The sequence below is a fragment of the Empidonax traillii genome, unplaced genomic scaffold, assembly GCF_003031625.1.
Source record: "Empidonax traillii isolate 1590-97213 ecotype Southwest subspecies unplaced genomic scaffold, ASM303162v1 scaffold217:size1918799, whole genome shotgun sequence".
Lineage (NCBI taxonomy): Eukaryota > Metazoa > Chordata > Aves > Passeriformes > Tyrannidae > Empidonax > Empidonax traillii.
Window position 1 is genome coordinate 1028120 of NW_020955410.1, and position 24507 is coordinate 1052626.

The window sequence follows — 24507 nt, forward strand, 5'->3', positions numbered from 1 at the left end:
GGAAAATAAGCATTTAGTCGTGTATGACAATTGTGTCTACTAACATAGATGAAATGCACTTGCTGACCAGTACCTGAATTGCTGCATGTCTGTGGCATGTGGGTTAGGCTGGATGCACCATGGTACCGATTGCCTTCTGCTCCCCTTGATTCCTCTGACAGTTTTAACATGAACTACAACTCTAAGAGCTGTTCATTATTTGGTGTGCTGTGGGCTTAATTCCACACAGCTGTGCTTCAAATACACTGCATATAACTCATGTGATTAAGCATCTATCAGTTGCCTTCAACAGCATTTTTTTCTGGCTGGAAACAAGGAGGTTGAGTATGTAATTCCTATTGCTAATACGAGTGTATCTCTTCAAGAAGGTGGAGCTCCTATTGCTCTTCTTTGCAGTGAACACACATGCATAGATTCACATCCAGCCTTGTTCCTTTTGTAGATTGATCTTCCAAGCTTGCTTTGTATAGATACGTTCAAATGGAAATTCTGAGAAGCCCCAGGTCCTTTGACTTTCTAATATTTCTGTATTGAAGTTTTTTTGACTTCTCATTTTCAGTAAGCAGAAATCATTCTGCCTTTAGAGTCCTAATAAATGCTTTAGAAATGACATAGCAAAAGAATCACATTATTTTTCAATGACCATGAGTAGCTTTTGCAGATTTTTATATAGCTTTCGTATTTTGTAAGCTTTCAGAAATTGAGGGGCAACCGTATGAGGAGCATCTGAGGTCACTTCGTCTGTTCAGCCTTGGAGAAGACTGAGGGGAGATCTCATTGCATTGTACAACTTCCTTGTGAGAGGAGGAGGGGTAGGCACTGATCTTTTCTCTTGGGTGACCAGGGACAGAACCTGAGGGAATGGCCTGAAGTTGTGTCAGGGGAGGTTTAGGATGGGTATTAGAAAAAGGTTCTTCCCCCAGAGGGTGGTTGGGCACTGGAACAGGCTCCCCTGGGAAGTGGTCACAGCACCAAGCCTGGCAGAGTTCAAGAAGCATTTGGATTGTACTTTCAAGCACATGGTGTGACACTTGGGAATAGTCCTGTGCAGGGCTAAGGGTTGGACTCAATGATCCTTATGGGTCCCTTCGAACTCAGCATGTTTTGTGATTTTGTGAAAATGACTGAACTCATGCTTAAGAAATAAATCTGTGGAAATTGAGGTAATATTTTAGATAGAACTTGTGCTGAAAATTGAAACCTTTGAGAATGCATTTGAAACCTCAGTGTGTATTCCACTTAAAAAAAATATCTTTACTGATCATTATCAGACCATTATGCAAAATTAGAAAAAGGCAGTGTTAAATTAACGCTTATGTATATGAATTCTTTACCTACACTTTCAGTGAAAAATCTGAAGTTATTTAATGTCATGGTGCTTTGTCACTTCTTCCTGCTGTGATCCCTGTGTAGAACAATAGTCACCAAGCATTCAGCTTTCTAATATTTTCTTTCATTTACTGTTTCCTTACTGCATGGTATGATATTCCGCACATTATAAAATGTTGTAAAAAGAACCTGTAACTTCTTCATGGAGTTTTTCTAAAGCTTCTTTTTCACTGTAATGGTTTTCATTTACATTGTTGTCAGAGTTGTTTAAGAAATGGGGAGGTATTGGAATCCCTTTTATGCAGACCTTATTTAAATGAACTAAAGCACAGAGATTAAAGTATTTATGTTAATGCAGTAAGTAGCACCTAGAGTAAACCATTATCTTCTGTGTCAGCCTTCCATTAGAGGCAGAGGGAGGCAGAGCCTTTGCTCGGGAATTTTACAGCTGTTTTTTGAGAAACTGGAAAAGATTGCTGAGAATCCAGAACAATGTGTTCATGATTCATCGGGGTGGCACTGATTTCTTTGTCACCATAACTTTTTTCAGATTCTTTTTCTTGGTTTCTCTTTCTAAATCCTTGTCATACACATGACAATAGTTCCCAACATGTGGGAAGAAACATTATTTTTAGACTCTGAAATGCCAAGTTGAAGGATACCATTTGGAATGTTATATAGTCATTACAATCATTATGTGTGAATCTGTCAGTACAGGTGGAATCGAATAATTTAGATAACTTTATGGTAAAAGTTCTGCCAAGCACGTGGATGTTCGGTTTGCATCAATGTATAACTCTGTTGTATTAGACCATATTCTATGGGGATAGTAAAACAGATATCCCTAACAAGGAGACATTCTTCACCTACTGAAGGTCAACTACCTGGTCCAGAATGGGAGAAAGAGTGACATTGTTATGAGGCTGCTTCTTTTGTAAGATGGGTGGAAAGGTGCATAACTCCTTACTAGAAAGAACAAATGCATTTTGTCATTAAGAAGCTGGGAAACAATTCCCTGCCTGAGAGAGGCAACTGCATTTGGAAAAACTGTTAGCATTAAAAATAAAGATTTAAAATGGCTATTATATCCCATACTGCCCAGAATAACATGAGATGTATGAATTCAGATAGGCCTTTGGGGTAAATCCATTGAAACACTAACCCCAAATGTATACTGAAGTCCAGGTGAGCTCCTAATGTGAGAGAGAAACACCACATTAGCAAATTGTATAAAATGGAAGTGCTTGCCTGTCAGACACAAGTCTATTTGGACTTGAATGGCAAGTGACCTTGAGACAATTTCTGTGGGGGGAATGCTCCCTTTTAGCAGCCCCACTGTGAGGATGGTAAGTGACCTTAAAGAAGCCTCTCAAACGTGAAGCTGAGACTGTCCTCAGGGATATAGGGGGAAATATTTTAGGTAAAGTGTATCTCTGGTAGTCAAAACAAGCCGATGTGATGCCTGTATAGCTGTTTCTTAAATGATCTTATTCCATCTGACTTTATTCTATAGGCTTGCTTAGAAAAATCTCTTTTGTTTAGTTTTCGTTTGCATGTAAAATATGATATATATACTGTGGTTGATTATATTTTTTTAGGATTTCTGAAGTCTTTTATAAGTTTACAGAAAAAATTGCTGTAAGTATGGCCTATTTTTTTGTATCACTGTTTTCATCTGAAATTAGATGGTTACAAAAGTTATGTAGCCTCAAAGTTTCAAAAAATTTTCAGTGAAGTTCCACGGGGAGTAATATAGTCTTTCTGATTCTAATTTAAATAAATAAATTTGACAGGATGACTGTAACCTTGCTCACTGTATTGACAAAATAAAATGAGTTGTGTGGTGGAAATAAAGCAAGCCATCCAGAAAAATCCCCAAAGGCATGGATTTACCGCATGTGTAAGTGGGTCAACTCATGCATGAGAAATGAATGCTAAATGTAAATTGGTTGCAAAACTGTAGACTTTAAGTAGAATTGAATCAAGTGATAACCTGAATAGTTTGAAAGGGACGTCCTATTATGCTTTTCTTTAGAAAACAGTAACAAAGCTGAGAATTACAGAGAAATAACTAAACCATGTATTTGTGTTAATTAGAACAGTGTCATTGAGTTCCAGAATCAAGGCATTGTATACATTAATGTCACTGGCACTGGTAAATTTTAAGTTGAACCTGTATTTAATTAAACCTGTATTTGGGTTGATGAGTTGCCTTACATGAGACACATTTCAATTCAATAAAGACTGCTGTATTTCTTAATGAGCAAGATGTTCGATCCAATCTAGGAAAATATTTCTTGGGTTTTGCCTGGTTAAAATAATAATAAAGTAGAATTATCTAGTTAGGAGATATAAAAGAAAAAGATGGAAATTTCTGTCTCCCTGGTTTCATTTTCTATTTGCGGTAGCAACATTCATATTTCAAGGCAAGGCTTATATCAAAGGCATTAGTAATTCAAAAAACTGCTAAATAATCTTAAAATATGTAACACAACATTTTATGGACTTCATTTTTAGTCCATGGTAATTGCTATCTTATCAACAGATGCATTTGTTACAGACACAAATTGACATAAAAGTTTACTTCTGTACTTATTTACAACTCTGAACATCCTAACTGGAGGCTAAACCAGGTATGTAAATGTGAGGAATAAATTGACAGTTATGCTATTTTCACATTTTGCTACGGTATCGACTGTATTGCACTTGGCTCTTTGTGCTGCAGTTTATGGAATGAAAAATTCCAAGCTGTAATGAGGACAACTATGAAAAGTGTTTTGTGGCAACTGTTGTAAGAACCTGTCTGTCTGACTAAAGAACTCAAGTCTCTCTTTAATCACTCGTGACTTCAAGATGTAATCTACTTGGAAGGTTTCTGATATTTAAATATATGCCTTCTTTAAATTTTTTTTCCTATTGTGGTACTAAGTGACTAAATTATGACAAAACCCCAACAACTTATTTTTCCTGTGTCACTTGCATATTTTAGCCGTATCTAAATCACTAATTATTTTTAATGAGTGCATATTTTTGAAGTCATTATTTTTTACTTATAGAAAAAAGACAACGAAAATAAAACCTCTTCATAGCAAGTCAACTTGGGAGCTAATTAAAATGAAGATTTTTGAATGGGAAAAAAATTAATTAGCCAAAAAGTTGAGAACTAGGAGTTAGCACCTCCAGATATCTTTGAGTAGTTAAATGATTGCAAAGAAAATATAATTTCTAATTTCCTTGGTTTACTATACTTTCCATTACCTGCCTGTCATTTTACCTTCTAGTTCTGTCTTACCTGATGTTTTTGGGCTGTGCATCGGTTGCTAGGGCAGCATCTTAAGCGTTAAATCTCCTGCTGAAGAACAAGATGCTCTGCTTCTTCTGCTAATATCATCTTTAATCTTGATCCCTGGAGATTTGAATGTCTCACTCCTGTGGTGCTCACAGGCTTCATTGACCTTGACAACAGGGGTATCTTGTCCTCTGTGGTGCTCATTTTTTTTTTGCATGTTAACACATATGTCTGTGATTTCCTTAGGCTGTCAGTAGATACATCACTTGTGACAAAGCCAGCACTGTAGTAAGTGTAATGAATGACTAAAATTTTTAACCATCCTAAGACAAGAAGGAAAGTAGCAGAAGTTTGTATGTGCCACTTCTGCTTGTGTCTACAAACGTCTGAGAGGATAAGTGTTTACTCCTCCAAAAAGCAGATTAGAATGACATTAATATTGCTTACTAACCCTTTCTACTCTTGGTATTATATAATGACTTAGCTACAGAAGTATTTGTGTACTTTTTTTGGAAGGTTCTTTCTCTGGCTCTTTCTCTGGCTCGCACCAACATAGTCTTACTGTTAGCAACCATAATATTTTATTGATAATTGAAGGGCGGTGGTTTTTTTCCTTCTTTTTTCTTTTTCAAGATCTGCCTTGAATTTCTTTCTTTCCTGTCCTTTCTCAGTTCATAATTAGTGACCCTGTTCAGTCCCTCAGAAGGACAGTATATAAAGAGGCAGATACTGAATATTTCACTAAGCAAGCTACAGGCAGCAAATATAAGGAGTTTGAATATCAGTCTCCACTGGACTTTGAGAAAGTGTAGTCTGAAGAAAATATCATTTGAGAAGTGGATTTTTTGAATTTCAAGGCTGGCTGTTTTCAGCCTTTCTGAGCTTCAGTCCTGCTGTGCCCCTGCTTTATATCTCCTTCCTCCTTTTTTCACTACAGAACGGTGGTGTAAAGTGAACTCATACCCAGTTTGGCCCATCTAGCCCTTTTCTCACCTTGTGAGGAGAAATATACTCCAAACGGTGCGACATAAGTTGTCAGGGTTAACTGATTTTTGTAGGGTTTGGAGTAACAGGATAGCTCTTCCCAGTTTCCAGAACAGTGAGTAGGTAAGTAGCTGAGGAGGATAGAGTGGTTGCTGTGGGTTTTGGCACTGCAGAGCTGGTCTTTGAGAAAAAAGGAGAGGATTTTCTTATGAGAAAACTGTGGCAAGACCCAGATTCTTCATTGGAGCAAGATCTGTGTGTCTCCAGGCTGTGCCTCAGTGTGCCGATACCAAACAGAGATCCTGCTCCCTCCTCTTATCATTTAGTGGGACAAAAGCACTTGGTCACCTTTTATCTTGAATGAGGTTGGCTACCATTTTGTTGCAGAGCTGGAGCCACTCAGTAGTGCTGTTCCTTCAGGCACCACTGATGGAAAATAAAGGATTCAGAAGATCTGGAAGGCTGCCCAATCTCATCTCTCATGTTTTCTTGCCTGCTCGGCAGGGAGACCCGCTCTGGTGTGGGCTGGGCTGCCCTTGGCTGCAGTGTTGTGAGTACAAGGGGAAGAGCCAAAGGTTTTATTTGCCTCTGCCAGCAAGCTGTAGACTTGACCAGGGCAAGGGAGGCAGGCATGGAATGAGGTCACTTGTTTGGCATGGCCTTTTGTTTAGCATTCCTTTCTGTACATTGTGTGTTTTTGGCTCAGATAATAGCTGGCTTGCTTTCTTGAATTGAGTCAGGTTCCTTTTCAACAGAAATCGACTGGATGAAAGGTTCAGAAAAGCTTGTTGATGATAGAAAATTAAGCAGAATTATCAATGAAGATGATGGCAAAAACTTATGGAAAGCTCTGACAGTATTGAGGGATTGGAGATTAAATGATCAGCCTATATTGAAAATTTATATAAAATATACTGAGAAGACACAAATGAGGATTGAGCTGTCAGTGGGGAAAAAAAAGATCGAGGAGAATAAGCCTATAAAGTCACAGGTAGCATACAGCTGCAGAAGTGAATGTGATTATGTACAGTTTCTTATAAGGCAAGAATTAGGAGCAGGAAATGTAGCTGTCAGGCATCATACTTAAAAGAAAAACAAATATGTGGCATACAACAAAAATGAGAAACTCATTAATGTAGGAGCCATAGAAGTCTAGAGGTATAAAATACATTAAAAGAAAGACAAGACAAGCTTGTGAAAGTTAAATTTATCAGGAAGTATTAAGTGTTATTGCCTAAATCCAGTGAGAGAGTTGGGAAGGCTCTGGGATGCTTACAGCAGGAAAGTGAAAGGATCTTAGCAAGGGGAAGACTATGCTTCACAGGTGCCTTGCCTTGGCATGCATTACTGAGCAGTGGCGAACTATGGTGGTGTCATCAGTGAGACCAGTGAGTCCATCAGTGAGCTTCAAACCTTGTGCTGTTTCTAGTCACAGCTGTGTCTCAGCCCTACCAAACCGTGACCATCCCATTGCATCCTTGGTTTTACATAGCTGGCTTGAATGTACAGTCAGAGTTAAAAAGGATTATCAGTTATACCCCTGACTCTTGACCCCTCTGATATCAACAGGCTTCATTCATGACATCTGCTTGCCTTCCCAGCCTTTCTGTTCCAAACCACAAAGCCTGTCTAAGTCTTGAATGGCAGATTTTTGAAGAGGTGGCCATGGTGCAAAAGTAACTGAGGTATCACAGATATTCTTTACGTACGTGCAAGTGTTCTTGCTTGGCCATGGCAATTGACAGACATGGTATTAGTCAAAAGTAAGATGGCTTTGATCCCTCTAGCATTTTACTTTTTTTCAGGTGAATCTCCTTATCATCTGACCACACCTTTCTTGGTATTGCAGGACTTTCTTGGAGCATACAAAGGAGATCCCTTACAGATGAAACTAAAGCAAATTATGCACTCCAACCACCAAAATGTATCCAGTTCATTGGACCAGAGTAGAGCTAGACCATATCTACTCCTCTCTGCTGTAAAATATGGAATTTATGTTCTCAGAACTGTTTCATTCTAGAGAACTGCTCCTGTTATGCTGCAGTACTTCCTAATGGAAACATTGCTTAGGTTATCAGGCTTAGGAATGAGTGATCACTTTGAAGTTGTGTTTCTGTGAGACCTGAGAGTGATACTAACTGCAACTGCAGGCTTTAAAATGCAGAAAGGGGAAGGCTGGAAATAGTGGGTGCTGAAAATCAGATTGTTGCATGACCTCTGTATGCCCTGTCAAGGGGTCACTGAGACTTGTCTAGTGTGTGCACTAAACTTGTAATTTATGTTTGTGGAGGATGTCAGGAGGAAGATTCATGTCTGGATGTGCAGGTGCTCCATTAGGACTTAGAAAGACATGGATTGATTAGGTGGTTATTGCCATCTGCAAAATTAGCCTGGTCAGAGACCCCTGACAGGGAAGCTTGGTGCATAACCAGTGAGCCAGGCTGCAACTGATAGAGCCTCAAAATGTTAACAGTAGATAACTAAGATATCTGTGAGAGCTATCGCATCTGATACACTGGCTCTGAACTTTTGGGGATGACATACTGCATCTGTCAGATGGCAGACTTGAATTTTGCCATGATTTTTTTGGTGTCTGGATCAGCAAAACATAGGCACACAGTCGTCTGTGTGTGTGTGAGATACAGAAGGAAAGGCAAGTAGCCAGAAATTTAGCTGTGCTGGTTGCTGTTCTTTGGGAACAGCATATAAATATATGCCATATGTATAAATGAGACTTGGGAATTGAGTATACCCCACAGGTATAAATGAAACTTAGGAGTTATCTGGAAGGCTTGTGTCTGTAGGAAAAGATATTCCTATGGCTCAGAACAGCATGAGAAACGTGGGCAATCCAAGGAAATCTGCTCCATGTGAGCAATTTGTTTATATTTTGCAACACGACCTTTTCTGACACGAACTCCAAATAAAATGAGAGGGTTGAGAACTGAGGCACAGAGTCCTTCTCTGTTAAACTAATAAAACTGACTGTTAAAATGTATCCCATGGATCATTCATTCACGTGTGTATTCTGCTCTGTGTTTGGTTTCTGTTCTCAGATGTATACTGTGCAGAAACAGGACCATTGCTCAGTCCCACTTTTTACTGGTTTTCAAGGGCTGGCTGGACAGAAGAAAAAGGATCTAGGAAGTGTCTCCTTTTGAATGACCCACTCTAGTTATGAACATTGCACTGTTAGGGCCACTGAGTCAGTCATCACTGTTTCCTCACAAAAATCTTGTCATGCATGTTTCGAACCTGATCTTGAAAGCCTTGAGATTTTTTGACCCTAAGTGCCTATCCAGGTGGAAGTTCCCTGAGGTATTTCTTGATTGTCAGTCAATTTCTCTTAGACGTGATTGAATGCATGGATCAACCATCACTGGTTTGTACTAAGACAGGGCAATACAGCTCATTACACCTGGATTTGGGAGGTCTGCTCTTTATTCCTGACCTTGCTGATAGCATTCTTTGTTGCCTGTGGCAAGCTACTTCACTTCTCTTTCCTCTTCCACCAAATGGGGATAATGCTGCTAAGGGCCTTTGGAAAACTCTTTAAAGATATAATGAAAATGGTAGAACAGCTGAATATTGTGGCTGCTGGCGTTGCTATCTGTGTGTGTAAATTTTTTAAGTGGTAACTTGGGAACATTGGAAAGAGTACAAGAGGGAGTGTCTCGAGTCATCAGTTTTAGTCTTCTCTTTTGTGGACAAGTATATCATACAAAACTCTCAAAAACTCTGTCAAACTCCATATTAATATAATCATAGCTTTAACCCATTCTTTTTGAAGACAGTTTTGTAACTTCACTGTCTGCAGATTTAAAACCTCATCCAATTTGTATGAAAAATTCTTTATGGCAGGGCTATGTCTCTTTGTGTGTGAGGATTGTAGGTTTGTTTGCTTGGCACTTCTGCCTCTGTTACAAGTTTAGAGAAAGGTATCATTATCAGACTTTTGTTATATGATGCTGAAAAAGTAAGCAGCTTTTATGTGCCTATGCAAAAGTCTCACTATTCCACAAAGTCCTACCTTTGCATGTTCTGACAGGACCTCACTTTTTTTTCTAATACAGAGGATGGCAGTGTTTTTCATGCTATTGTGAGATTTTAAAAATACCTTTTTCAATTGATTTCAAGGTTATGTTTACTTTTCTTTAGGGCTTGTTTGTTGGCCTGCAGCCACTCTATGATTGATTTGGATGTGCAAGTACATATTTTTCCAACTATCAAACCTATAACTTGCAGCAGAAATTCAAGTAATTGTATTTCCTTTCTTAATGGGAGTATGTGAAACTGTATAAAACTTAAAAGATCTTGTTAAAAGTCTTATTATCATTGATAGCTATACTAATGGCCATTAACTTTAGATGTGGACGTAGATCTTGGGTTTGACCTGTTGCACTAAGAGCTTCCTGGAAACTTTTAACTTTGAAAGATACTGAGATTTCACAAATGCTTTTGCTGCAGCATAGAGCCTTTCAAAGTTTGTTTGCTCTCAGGCACATGGTGTGATTCTTGGGGTGTCCTGCACAGGGCCAGGAGTTGGACTTGATGATCCTGATGGGTCCCTTCCAACTCTAAAAGTTATTCGTGATAGAAACAAGGACAACCCTTTTACTGAGCTCAGAGTGCATGGCAGTCTGTTGTGTAGGGCACTTGTTGCAGATGTAGGTAGCTATTTATCTGTGCTGCCTGTGTATCTCTGCCATTGGAGAAGTCTCACTCTGCAGATCAATTTTTCATAAAATAGTTGGAGGAGGTAGGAAAGAGGAGAGAGGAAAGAGAGAGAAATCAGAATAGTCAATTCAGAGTTTCATTGAGCCAAAGGAGAATTCAGATCTGAGTCCCTATTTGAAAAATTTGAACATGGGTCTTGTACCTTGTGTATGTGACATGTTAATTTTATACAGAATTCTATGGAAATGGCATGAACCTTTTCAATGTTAGAGGACAGTAATGTGCTGATCACCTTCAGTCCTACTGGATACACAGCTAAATTGATGTGGATTAATAAAGAGAATGAATAGGTGGCAGACACTTGGATTTGAAATATCAGATGTAACTTTACAGTTATATCTTGCACATAAGAACCAAAGAGGCTCTCAGTTTAATAAGTGAGGGAACATAGCTCAAGATCTCCTCGTGTATCTTGTCTTGTGTATCTTTTACTGCTAAGATCTAGTATTTAGCTGTTCTGCATACCAGGGTCTTCCCCATCCTTTTCTTTATCTGTTGCCAACTCCACCAAGAAAACTGAAGCTGGGCTTATGTGTGTCTTGTTCTGCTGATGCCCAGCATAAGAAAAGAAATCCAGATAGTCACAACTAGTTTGCCCTCACAGCGAAGTTCCTTTTTGTCCTCTCAACTCTATCCAAACCACTAATGGGTTGTGGAGTGATTTCTTCTCTGGAGGCAAGTCATGCAACTTCCAGGTGAGATCTGAGTTAGTCATCTTTGGCCAGTTTTACCACTGAGGTGTTCTGATGTGCTTCCTACTGTCCTGCCTTCCTTTTTTCACCTGGGACAGTCTTCGGCCATCTCAGTGCTTGGTGGCATTCTCCTGAGACTCTCTGGTAACATCTCATGGGGTGGAATGTGTTTCTCAGGATGGTATTAATTTAATCTTAACTTGTTATATTGATTGCAAAAATACCAGAAAATGTAGAGGCACAAGTGCATTCTCATACTGGTTTACTGAAACACAGATTTGAATACTTGTTCCAAAGACTTTTAGTTATCACAGTAAAGAGGACCAAACCCTTTGGAAGATCTGTGTGGCCTGCTCCAAATGTCTTGCCAATGTATTGTTACATCAAGGGAAACCCCTTAGCTTGTGTGCAAGCCTGGAAGTCGGGACGTCCTGCTGCTCTTTTTGGTTTCATTTTGTCACAGGTGCTTCACTGCTCCATTAGATCCGCATTGTTCCCTCTTCTGTGTTCATTTTACAAACCATTTTTTTAGGGCCATGTTAGAATTTTGCTTCAGCAAACCAGTAGTAGTTTAAGCCTGGGTGCATGTGCTTAGTGCTTTAGGTATGACCTAGAACAATTTTTCTAGAAAACTATAGACTATTAATAATGGTTTTAGATTTTTTCCAGCAGTTTTTCTGCACTGATACATGAGGACTGTTGCATTTATATGATATTAAAACAGTATCAAACCTGATGATAGAAAGCATGGCTCATTTTATTCAAATGCAGTCATACAACCCTCACTTGTCTACAAGCAGATATATTTTTAATTGCTAGGCAGAGTTTATTTATGTTAGAGTCATTGCTCCAAATGACCTTGGGAATTTGCAGTCCCCTGCAGCTAATAGCTTTCTGAATGCAAACAGTGAAGCCTGAATTCTGTAGGTGAATAAAGTAATGCTTTGCTGTGTTTTAAAATGTTTTTTGTCTGGTTTGATAACGGCACTGTAGTAAAAGCTATTTAATCTTTCTTATCAACAGTTGACCTTGATGTCCCTGTAGACACGCAGCATTTTTTTTTGTTCTAATTTGTGTAGTGTGCTCCCTTCTTAAGTTAGTTGCTCGTTTAAAAAAATTGTTCCCTTTCTCCTTTCCTTTAATGATAGTTACTTTAAAAGAATTCTGCTACTCCAAAGCTAGCAATAACCAATCTTTTTGCCATATTTCCTTTTCCTTTCTTTTTTACATATTTCCTTGATTGAATTTGAAATAATGGTCTATAAAGACTCCTTAGTCTTTTAAACTAAATTTCTTTTTGGTATCCTGAAAGTCTTGGTCTCATACAGAGTTTTGCCAACATCTCTGCTTTGTCTGTGCTTTCCTGCACAGATGCTTTCCACACTTCCCACTCATACATCTGTAGCTTTGGCAGGTTGACTAGAAATACTCTTAAGTCAGCACAAAGGAAATCAAAGCATTTTAAATACTCTGGTTTTGTTGTTGTTGTTGTTTTTTCCTTTTCCTGTACTTCCCAGCTCAGTCTTAATTCAGTATATTTTACTGGAATTCTATTATGGAAATAATGGTAATAGTTATGATGAGAATTCCCTACTCCACTTCTTTGTGGAGAGAATATGCATTACAGAGTGTTAAAAAGTAGCCCTTTATGAAAATAAATTAACTCTATTGATAAAAGGGCTAATAGTCAATATGGTGAAAAGCTGTGCTGTCTTGCTGTCTTGAAAAATCAATTTTAAACCCCTAAATCATAATTTTATTCTAGCAATACTTTTTTATTCTGAAATCTATAAACATTTCTTATGTATACTAAGAGCACAAGAGCATGGATGGATTTCACTTTGCAGAACTGAGAGGAGATTTCTGCATGTAAACTTTACTTTGAAAATGTGCTTTAAGAATAGAAATGTTGATAGTGCAAGATCTCTCTGAGTAGTGAAAAAACCCCTGTGATAGGTTTTTAAAAAGCAAGTTGTTGTGTGTTTCTGTCTATTATAGAGACATCAACATTTGCACAGGGAAATGACCATTATGTAAGCCATTGAACTGGATGTGTATAAGGTTGTGCAGAAAGGGTGCGTGAACAGAGAATAATTCATCAGTATTCTACAGCAACTATCTGCCAGCTTCCTTCTGGCACTTCTGCTCTGTTTCCTTCTAAAAGGAAATGATATCATTCGAGGTGGGCTTGTCCCTAATGAAAGAGGTGTAAAGTATCTTACATTTTTCAAAAGTGTTATTGTTCAAGGCCTTGCTAGAATACGTTTTTGCTTCTAAATTTTTTATCGCCAATACTAAGAAAATAATTTAATATTGGAATTTGAATACTAAGAAATAGACTTAAAATTAAATAAATGTTCATTAGGAAACTTTGGATAATTGAAAACTGCATAACTGAATGCAGATTTTAGTTGCCAACTTTAATCTCTCTGAGGACAATTCTTAAATTCAACAGATGACAGATTCTTAAACCTGTCCTTTAGTCAATATGGGAGACTTGATTTAAATTTTTACTCTGATAGAGGAACAGATCATGACTCCAGGCAGTACTGTGTTTATTTTGACCTTTAAAAGGCCTTCCTTGCAAAACTTAAAGCAACTAACATAAACGTAGTATAACTGTAACTAAATTGTAACAAAATACAATCACACTGCACAGAATCAGTCTTTGTTAAGAAGTGTTGGTCATAAAGGGGGTTTAAAGATTAAGGGGATAAGCAAAGAATGAAACAAATTTGTGATAATTCTAAGTTGCTCAAGGTAGGGCAAGTGTAGGATGCAAATACAAAAAGATTTTACAAGAGCAACTGAGCAATGAAATGGAAAATGTGATTTAAAGTTCAGAAAAATGCAGATGTATAGCTTATATTTATAAAATAATGGCATCTGGACTGACCATTACCTTCACGAGCTACTTCTCTGAAGGCAGAATCTCTGTGCTTAATAATATTGATAAGAGCAATTCATACATTAGAAATAAATAGGAATACAGTGGGAAACAAAAGAAACAACCTTGATTATACATATGTGGTTCTGGTACCTTCAAAAAAAAAAAAAAAAAAAAAAAAAAAAAAAAAAAAAAAAAAAAAAAAAAAAAAAAAAAAAAAAAAAAAAAAAAAAAAAAAAAAAAAAAAAAAAAAAAAACCAACCAAAAAGCCAAACACACTTCTGGAAAATCATAAAGGAAGGATAATCAAATTGAATTGGAGGAACGAATGAGTTCAGGCTTAGGAGCGTTCATCATAGACAAAAGATGGTTAAGAATTCACAAAGATGTTGTAGAAGGGTCTGCACAGTCATCATAAAGAGTGTAGTCAGGGAGTGACTACTGTCTGTCTTCTCATGCAAGAACTGGGAAGTAACAAATAAAGCTCATCAGAAGTGCAGTCAAACCAAGCAGAAAGAGTTGCTTCTTTCCATTGCTGCAGAAAGTAGTAAACGATGTATTTTTGTACTGTTTTGTACTATTTGTGAGTACAAAAAAGTTTAGATTAGTTCAAGGACAAGGTTAGCACTGAGAAGAAAAATCTATTGCAGAATGAGAAAAACCACACCAGGCTCAGGAAACACATCAGTCTGAAGGTGTTTGGAGTCAAGGAATGTTTATGTGGGGGAAGTATCATATATATTTACCTGGTCCGTACTGCTTCCTGCTAATGCTTGTGGCCATTCTTGCATAAAGAAACTAGGCCAGATGGACCTTTGGTCTAAACCAGTACTAGAGACTCTTAAATTCTTTCTGATATAGAAACAGTGATAAAACATTTATATAAAATATTTTTATAAAAATCTAAAATTTAAAACATTTTTATAATAGATGGAATGAAATTGATTCTGAATGTAAGTTACTATCTAAGTACAATGGATACAGAAAGGTGAAAGAGTTGGTTGTAAGAGGCTAACAGACTTAAAAATAATAAAGTTTTTAAAATAAACAATAATTATAAAATGTATTTTTTTAGCTGTAACTCACGTAACTTCTGCCAAGGTAATCTTATTTCAAGTCAATGGAATGTGGTTCCTAACCCAATCCTTTCCAATTTTTCTCAGTGTTGTGCATGTTAAATTTTGAAATAAGTGAGCCCTTATTTCCCATTTGGGATTAAGGCTTTTTAGATTTACAACTAGGACATATAACAAGTTACAGTATTTTTGGAATGGAGCAGAAAGATGTGTTTATCCCACTTCTTCATAGATATGTGAATCTGGACCACAGTAGTGTTTAAAGAGGATTTATTGCCTGTGATCAGTGAGGCACATGTCAGATGGCTGACTGGCAGATATCAAGATGTAGTTTTTATCACAGGAGTATCTCAAATAGGGATGCTTTTAGTAGTTTCCCCAGCGACTATTCCTTGGTTAAAAACTTGAACTATTTTTGTTGGTACTCCAGTGAGACAGATGTTTGCTGGTAAATTATGTGGATACGAAGTTAGATAATCTCAGAAGTAAAAGGAAACTTGGTGATTTTTCAACAAGTACAATTATGAAGTGGTTTCAGATTCTGGGTTAAATGGTCAAAATCAAAAAATACTTATTTTTAATAGTCAGATGTAAAATAATCTGTTTGCGGACCTGAAAGGCAGATGTTGCTTATCGCAAGATGAGAGTTGGATTTGAAAAATGTAGAAGTCATCCTAGTTACTTTCTTCTGTCATCGTAGCACTGGGGCAAACAAGGTGGTATCCTTGCAGGTTCAGTCAGAACACTGCTGGGTAGAAGAAGCATGATCCATTCAGCAGAGGTTGTACAGAATAAGGACTGATACTAGAGTTTGGTGTCCCCATGGTGAGGTGGATTTGAAATAACTGGGTAGAGTTCAAGGGAGGGCAACAAAAGTGATTCTGGGGATTCTAGAAATAATCTTAAGCTGTCGGAGTGACAGTTATTCATTCATCTGTGAGAAAGAAATGGCTTTAGTACTGTGTAGAGATATTTACACAAGGAAAAGATATCAGTAAGGCTGGGACTTGACAGTGGTCCTGGCAGAGATATGACAAGGTTTTGTCGCTGTGGATTTAAATAAATTGCAGCTTCCTAAGGATAGTTGAATGCTGTTAATATTTTTATTTAGAGGTTACATGACCTGGATCAATACTGTTAGATACTATGCAGAACACTTTTTAAAGTGCAGTCCTGTTGTCTCTTGCTTATCTCAGCATCAGGCTAACTGGGTATGGGGCCTGGAGATGTTTTCTCCCACATGTATTTGAAAGGACTTGAGGCCTTCTTAATTCTGCAGTTTGGCTGTATCTTCTCATTCTAGGTCAAACTGCTTACTGTCCTGAGACTGAAATTTTTTAATGTACTTGAGTTCAGTGAAGGGTTTTGGAGTACAAGGTTGCTGTCTTGTGCTATATACAAGCAAACAGAAGTGTATATCTGTATGAGAAAGGGAGGCTCATGATTGCTGAAGGCTAGAATTGCATCTTCCTGTGTTTCATCCCAATTCCATGGTGATTTTGTTGGGGTTTTTTTGCATTTTTCAAAGCTTTTATGTCTGCCTACTTCATATGCTTATGGTGGCTTGCATATAGGAAGTCAAACTTGCTCCTCTTTCCTTGTTGTCACTCTTATCGTGGTTTAACTCCGATTGGTGACTAACTACCATGTAGCCACTTGCTCCCTGCACCAGTGGGATAGGAGGAAAAATCACAATCAGGAAAAAAGTAAAACTTATGGACTGAGATAAGAGCAGTTTAGTAATTGAAACAAAGTAAATAACAAAAACAACTACAGAGATGATAGCAATGACAACAACTACAACAATAATAATAATGGTAATTATAATAATAAAAAACCCAAACAACAAATGAGAGAAATAAACCCCAAGAAAAACAAGTGATGCCCAATATGATTGCTCACCACCTGCTGACTGATACCCTGAGCAGCAATTAGCCCCTCTCAGCCAGTTTCTCCCAGTTGATAGACTGAACATGATGTTCCACGGTATGGAATATCCCTTGGGCCAGTGTGGGTCAGCTGTTCTGGCTGTGCTCCCTCCCAGCTTTTTGTGCACCTGCTTGCTGCCAGGCCATGAGACACTGGAAAATCCTTGATTTAGGGTAAGCACTACTTAGCAACAACCAAACTGTCAGTGTGTTAGCAGCATTATTCTCACACTGAATCCAGAACATTGCACTGTACCAACTACTAAGAAGAAAACTAAATCTATTCCAGCTGAAACCAGGACATGATCCTTATGTAAATAGGAAGGATTGTAATTGTTTTCACAGAGCATCCCCAATATCTCTAGAGCATCTCTAAGCTGTCCAACTTGCTCTTGCCATTGCCTTTGCTCTCCTTCATTGGTTTGTAATCTCCACTGACTGCAAGGCCAGAGAGAACTGGAGAAATATAAGCTATTTATAAGGTCTTCCTGCATTTACTGGGTCTCATTGTTGGGTCTTTCAGCACATAAAGAATTGACTTTCTCTTTTGAAATTCTGGTGACAGTGTAGAAGTTAAGTGACGTATGAAGGGCTTGCACAGAGATGAGCAGTGTCTGTGATGTCCCAGAAGTGCAGTGTGCTCAGACATTTTCAAAGAACCCAGTAAAAATGGGGCAACTGTAGAATCTGATAAAAAATATTAAGCTACTGCTGCTCAGAGTAATTGCTGTGTCCAGCCTGTCATTGATACATTTATATTTTTGCCCTTAGATCACCTCCTCTTTTAACTTGTGATTGACTTGTAACATATTCACAGACATTGTAAGTGTTCTGACCAGTGTAACAGCAGCTGAGCTGGAATTTGATTATGTTTTGTGTTGCAAATGAAGAAATTATTATATTTGTTAAGCAGTACTCATGAAATTCCAGTGGATGCATGTGGATTATAATGTGTTGCTTATCATTTATATTCTGTTGTAAAGAGTGGTAAACATTGCAGAACTATTTTCAGAATATATAAATACCTGAAATTCATTACTGTTTCTTTAGGTCCTGAGTAATCTACTTTTGTCCTGAGATTGTTCCCTTACTATGTACTTGCTATGTACGATCCCTTAGATCAGGGAATATTGCCTTCCTTCTCAGCTTGTCTATGATAAATTAATCAACAAAACAAAGAAACTGTAAATAAACAGATTCAAATCAGCTTGATACGTCTGTAATGTATTCTTATGTCGTTGGGTTATTATTTTAACTTTCTTACATGAGCAAAGCAAACAGATTACTGTGAAATAAGACTTTGCTCATTCACTGTTACCTCTAGTTTTTAATATACTTTTTAATATACTTTTTAGTATTTTAGCATTTAAGTTAGTAGAGCTATTAATTTCCCTCAACAAACAAAGAAATAGAAAATGTAACGATGTGATGCTTGAACGTGAATTGGGCTGTACCTGCTCCAGTAGAGAAAACAGTAAAATGATCTGCAGGGTGGGTATCTGCTGCTTATGCGGGGACCAGAAGAGTTACACAGTCCTTACAGGTACAAACCTACAGATGTCATTGTCTCTTTTTCTATTAGGATTAATATTGCTCTGTAGAAGCAGCAGTGTCAGTTCTGATGGATACATTTGAAAAGGTCAACAAACTAGAGAAGGTTTGAAGAAATGCAAAAGGATTGATCTAAGGCAAGATTTTAGTCTTTAGAGAGGCTAATCTTTTTTTTGGTGTTGAATGAAATATCGAAGAAAATGATTTTGAAGGATCTTGTGAAGAAAGAGGATATTTGTTTGGAGGAAGAAACTGTATGTATTAAAGAAAGCAAAACTAAAATCTACTGTCTGAAATAAATTTAAGTTAGAAATTGAAGTGAATGTTTTTAGGATTAAAGATAATTAGCCATGAAGGTTGTCAAAAAAAAATCATACTTTTTTTTAAATAAAACTAAGTAATGGTTATATTTCTCTGACAAAAGCTCATCTTTTGTGGCGGTTTGGAGATTCTTGGCAAGAAAACTGGTCAACATGTTACAGAGCAGGTAGATTCATGAAGGGCTTGCCTACACTTCCCGGGAGTTAGGGGTGGCAAAGAGCAAAATTTATAGAAGTGGAACACTTTCTTGGAATATGGTTTGGTCCTTTTTTCATTGACTTATACGTAATGTAAAAGTGGATCCTGTTTGTAAGGGCTGTGAACCCATAAGAGTTCTCTGGTGGCCTTTCTCCTGCCCTTCTCAGTTAGGCAAAATTCTTCCCCACTGTGTAGCTGGGGTGTTCCAATACACTCACTAAGAACACTTTCAAGTAACAGAAAAATTTCAATTTTGGACATTTCTGCAACATCAAAGGGCTTTATGGCTTCTGAGAACCTGCTTTGTAGGAGAGATGATCAGCACATCAGTGAAACTCCTTCTTGTGGCTACAGGTGTCTGAGGATGGAAATCTTTGGGCAATGGAGACTGGGATACGGGAGAGCAGAGGTAGGCCCCTCAGGACAAAATTGTCCTCTGTAACAAAGTCATTAAGAATTTCCAAGGACTTTAAAGATACATTTTCAAAACAATTGCTAGTTTGATATGTTCAGAAAAAAAATTGCAAATATTTACAGATTGCTCAATGACAAGGGAAAAGTACTAGAAAAGTTAAGATGGATGTTAAAATGTTACCTTGTGTCACTATCTGTCACATGCCTTTATTCACTTTTATTGGAATGGATATGGATTGTTCTGTCCTGTTGCAGAAAGAACTTCCATTTTTCTACCTCAGTTTTAAAAACTGGTTATAAAAAAAAGGTAAAATTTAGTCAAAAGTGTCCCTCTTTTTTCCCCTTTCTTGTGAATGATGAAAATAAGGGAGATAAAAGACAACAGACATAGAGGCGAGATGTTTTTCCATATCTTTAAGTGGTAAAAATTAAAATGTAAAAAAATTTGCAAAGACTGTATTTACTCAGTCCCTTCTTGCCAGATATAATAAAAAATAAAAATAAGGAGAGCTTTAGTATTTAATTGGTTAGTTCAAAGCTAACATATGAGATAATAATGAATCTGTATTGAACTTATTAAATGGAAGTTATGCTGCAATTTCAGTGCCTTTTGCTACAGAGAAAAATTGTCCTATTATAGCCTGGTTTTATATAGATAATGGATGAAATTAATTTTAAAGAGGCTTCGTAATTTTGTTTTGGTATATGAAATACCATTTTATATATGCCTTTTGGCATTTTTCATGCAAATTACTTTTTCATCAAATGTAGTTTTTGTAGTACTAGCTCTGATTTTCAAAAGATTAGCATTCAAAATAAATTGATGCATAAGTATTGAATTTGTGCAATTAAAATGTGCTCCAAGAAGAGAGAGGAAGTGGTTTCCGAGTCTGCTGAGATGCTTATTATGCTTATAAATGTTGCAATGACAATAGATGCTTGTGTTGACCCTCTGTTACTAATTTAGATGCTCATAGGGATATATATTTTCCCTTAGAAAGCAATAAAGACAATGTTTTTATAGAATCAGTGGCAAACATTGAGACTTCCATTGCGTTTTGTCCATAATGTAAAACATTCTCTCATAAAGATAAATAAAAATCAGTTAAATTCCACATGGTAGGGCCTGGAGTTATTTGTTTCTTGTGAGCTGGGATCAGAACAGGGCATCAGGCTTCTATTTTCTGCACAGTCAGAGGATGCCTCTAAAGACCCTGCTGGTTGGCACTTGGGGTGTTTCGTGCATAGCTGTTGCAAAATGCAACATTATTTCGTGAATCATGTATAACCTGCTAGTAGTTTAAATAAGAAGAATATGAATCTCATATGAGGCTTAAAACAGATCTGTTTCTATGCCTGGTGCAGTCTCTGGGTTGTTACAAAATGATAGAGACAATTTCTAGTAAATGCCACTTATTTTTTCCTTAAAATTAGATAGGCAATTTATGTTTATCATCTCTCATTGCGTACAATTTTGATTGAGGTGTTAACACTGCTCCTATGAGGAAATTCATGTGAGTGCACAATTTTGCCTGTACTGGAAGTCTTCAGTACTTTGCATAAAGGCAGATCTTTACCTGTGTGGAGCTCATTGGAGGACTGTAGCTGTAAAGACTTCATTAAACAACCTGGAAAGTATGAAAATAGTACAATTCCTATGAGAAAAGTGTATTTTTGTCACTTTCTAAAGACAGAGCTAATTAGTTATATGTTTGAAGTTACTCTGAAGATGCTTGGGCTGTACTCCCTCTCCATACTTGTTGATATGATTATGGTAAAGTAGAGTTCCCTGTAATTAAAGGTAATTTGATCTCTGCTGATGCAGACAGTTCTATATAAAAATATATATGTATATAGTGTGCTCTACTGACAGTAATGGAAATCCGTAGGGATGTGAAAACTTGTTACACGAAATTCCAAGCAGAATTAGAGCCATAAGTTCAGTTTCCTCTTTATGAAATTTTTTTTTTTTTTGCAAAGTAAATACTGGAAAATGAGTGGAAATAGATTGAGATTGCTGGAAAATATGAGGACCATGCCACAAGAAGTAAATTTCTCTTGTTCTTCCCCCAAGGAAAAACTCTGTAGTAATTGAAATGGACAGAATGAATATAAATTCCTCAGCCCTAGTATTCTGTCTAGCAATGCCGTGGCCTGTGTCACAGCCAGGTCAAAATTTATTAAATGATAACAAAATAAAGATAGATTAAGGCTTTTTAATTCCAGATGTAAATACAGAAAAATGCACTTGTGCATTTATGCTATATACCGTGATGCAGGAATTACTATATGAAACTTTGTGAGTTTTCACAGGCTAAAAGTTAAGAATATTCATCACAGTGGTCTCTTGGTTTAAAATTTGTGATTTAAACACTGCTTTCTTTTAGTTTTAACTGAAACTCTGAATATTGTATGTTTTTACTGTATTTTGGGATATTAGAACTATTATTGTTGTTTTTTTTTTTTTTTTTCATAATCAGCCTGAAAAATGTGAACCTGGCACAGCCCTGGCTGTAGTTGCTTATGTTGTGGATGGGGTATGGGAAATGCTGGGTTAGATCCAGAGGTGTGGGGATGGTGTGGAGGTGTTTGGAGAGCTGATGTCACAGCTGGCAGGGACTGTATGCCTGAAGGACAAAAGATTTAATAGAGCTTTGCCTGGAACCCCGAGGCTTTTGGTGCTATGTTTACTTCACTTTTAAGGGGTTACAGTATTTTTCCCTCCAATTAGGTACATTGACAAGAGACTGAGAAAATGTAGTAGTATAATTTCCATTACCAGCTGAAGTTTCAGTACTTAGTAGAACAGCCCTCACATAAATATTTCTTTAATTTTATTAATGCGTGTTTACAGTGTCTGTCATGGCTGTTACCCAAGCCCATGTTTAAAGCAGTTTCTATTGTTTTTGTAGAGTTTTTCAAAACTTCGTTGTTTAACAGCACAGTGAAGGAAAAGCAATTATTTTAAGGTGCATCTAAACCAATTCAAATGTAAAAACCCCAGAGTGTAATTTATATTTGCCTTTTCAATAGTGTTCATGTTAACCATGTTTTTCTAATCTTTTGAATTACGAATGAAATGGAACACATCTTTTGCAGGAGTGACCTTTCAGTTGAGTTTGGCAGTCTGTAGTCACTTATTCATTGTCATCTTGGCATCAGTTGGCATTTCTATGGAAAATGTCATTAGCAGTGACTCTCTTCCCTTAGAGAGATGCCTAGAGGAGAAGTAAGTGTGCATTATAACTTAAAGAAATTACAGTGATCAATACAGAATTCCACTATCAGCGTGCAGTAGTGAATATTGTATAGGGTCCAGATTTATTTTTCTTGGAGAACACTTGAAACAGGTTCCATTACTAAGGGGAAGGACTAGACTGCTTTTTGGGGAATGCGCATTACTTATGTATAACTGGTTATACATAAGTAATATGTATATTACTTATGGAATGTTAATAAACTGCCCCTCCTGCCTGTGTGTGTCCAAAACTGCTGATAGGATTGTTTCTGAAATTAAACAGCACTTTTGAAACCCACAGTTTACAAATCTTCATTTTGAATTTTAACTTTTGTGACATTTCTGTGTTTGAGTTGGGAGATGGATTTTTATATATACCTCATGGGGGAAAAAATGTAGTTTAGGAATTATGAAGGAAGGAATTGGAATTGGTTTCATATGTCCCTGATTGTATGGAAAAATGTTTCAAAAGATGATACTCAGTCAGCAGAGACATGAGATTTATTCTGATGTTAGTATGTTAAGAGTATCTTCTTTTTGCTTTGTTGTTTTTTCAAGGACACCACTGAAATGCTGAAAGGGCAGTCAGTTCACAGTAATTTCATTCCATTCTTTTTTTTTTTTTTCTTTCTATAGACTTTACAAACGTTTAGGAAGTTTTACAAAAGTTTAGAAAGGAGAGTAAGTGGGGAAATTTTGTTTTGAATTCAAAGCAGAGTCAGGACAAAAAAATTAAAAAAAAAAGATCCCAAACTGGTAGTTAATAGGAGGCATACAGATGGACTTTGTGCTCTGAGATGCTTTGAATACAGCTGTAACTTTGAATTTCATATATTGTTGGTAAAAAAACCAAACAATTGATAAAGAGGATGTGCAGCCCCATGTTCTTCATTTACTGGTCTTCCATGGACTTTTCTGTGGTCTTGGATAACTCATAATCTTCCCAGATAAGGAAAAAAGCCTCATATGAAACAGAAGCCACCATTCACGTCCAAGAGTTGGCATCCTATGACAAGGAATACTATAGAAATGTAAATGAATTATTACACATTCATGTTTATTCTTAACAGAACCAAAATTGTGCAATACAATTACAGAGTACAGAATAGAAAAGTGGAGGAGTTCAGGATTCAATAAATATTGATATCAACTTGTATTGAGAATATAAGCTGTTTGGGGAGGGAGTTTTGGCAGCTCTTAGGACCTAGTGCAGTGGAGACCTTGTAGCAGATCAGGACCACTCAGCAATTAATCAGTGAAATCTGAAAGTACAGTCTGCAATTCAGCGAGATAGTATGATATCAGTTAAGAAGAATGTCAACATAATTAGAGAATTGTGAGTGCCAAAGTAAGAAGATTAACCATATCCAGAGGTACTGTGGTGATCTGGTGAGATAGAAGCATTCCTGAATCAGAGCTTCCAGACTTGATATTTTTTAATAGACAAAAAGAAAAAGGAGAGTAGTTAATGATTCAGAGAGGAAGTGGGGAAAGAGAGCTGGAGAAGACAAAAAAAGGAAGCTCTTGGGTTAGAATTAGATTAATGTTACTCTGATCTATTTCTATCCTAATGCTACATTTGTGCGTTGTAATAGAATGTACCCAGGAAGCACTAAATGTGACCAGAAGTACAATCTTAATTTTCTTAGTTTAAATTGAGAACAAGAATGTTGTTAACAATTGGGATTCTTTCTGTTTATGAGTACAGTGGGATAAACGAAATACACTTATATCACAGTGTAGTCTTGTTTATTAAATTTGGTATACCTGGTGATAAGAGGGTTTGCTTTCATCCTCTCCAGGATTTCAGGTGATTTCTTGAACAAGATAACAGTACTTCCCAAGATTTCCCCGGGTTCGATT

The 24507-nt window shown here is 37.0% G+C and overlaps 1 protein-coding gene across 4 annotated transcripts in view; it reads left to right on the top strand.

Moving 5' to 3' along the window:
* NEBL (nebulette) overlaps positions 1-24507 on the top strand; it is a 251612-nt gene that overhangs the window by 123165 nt on the left and 103940 nt on the right. The window lies entirely within an intron of this gene.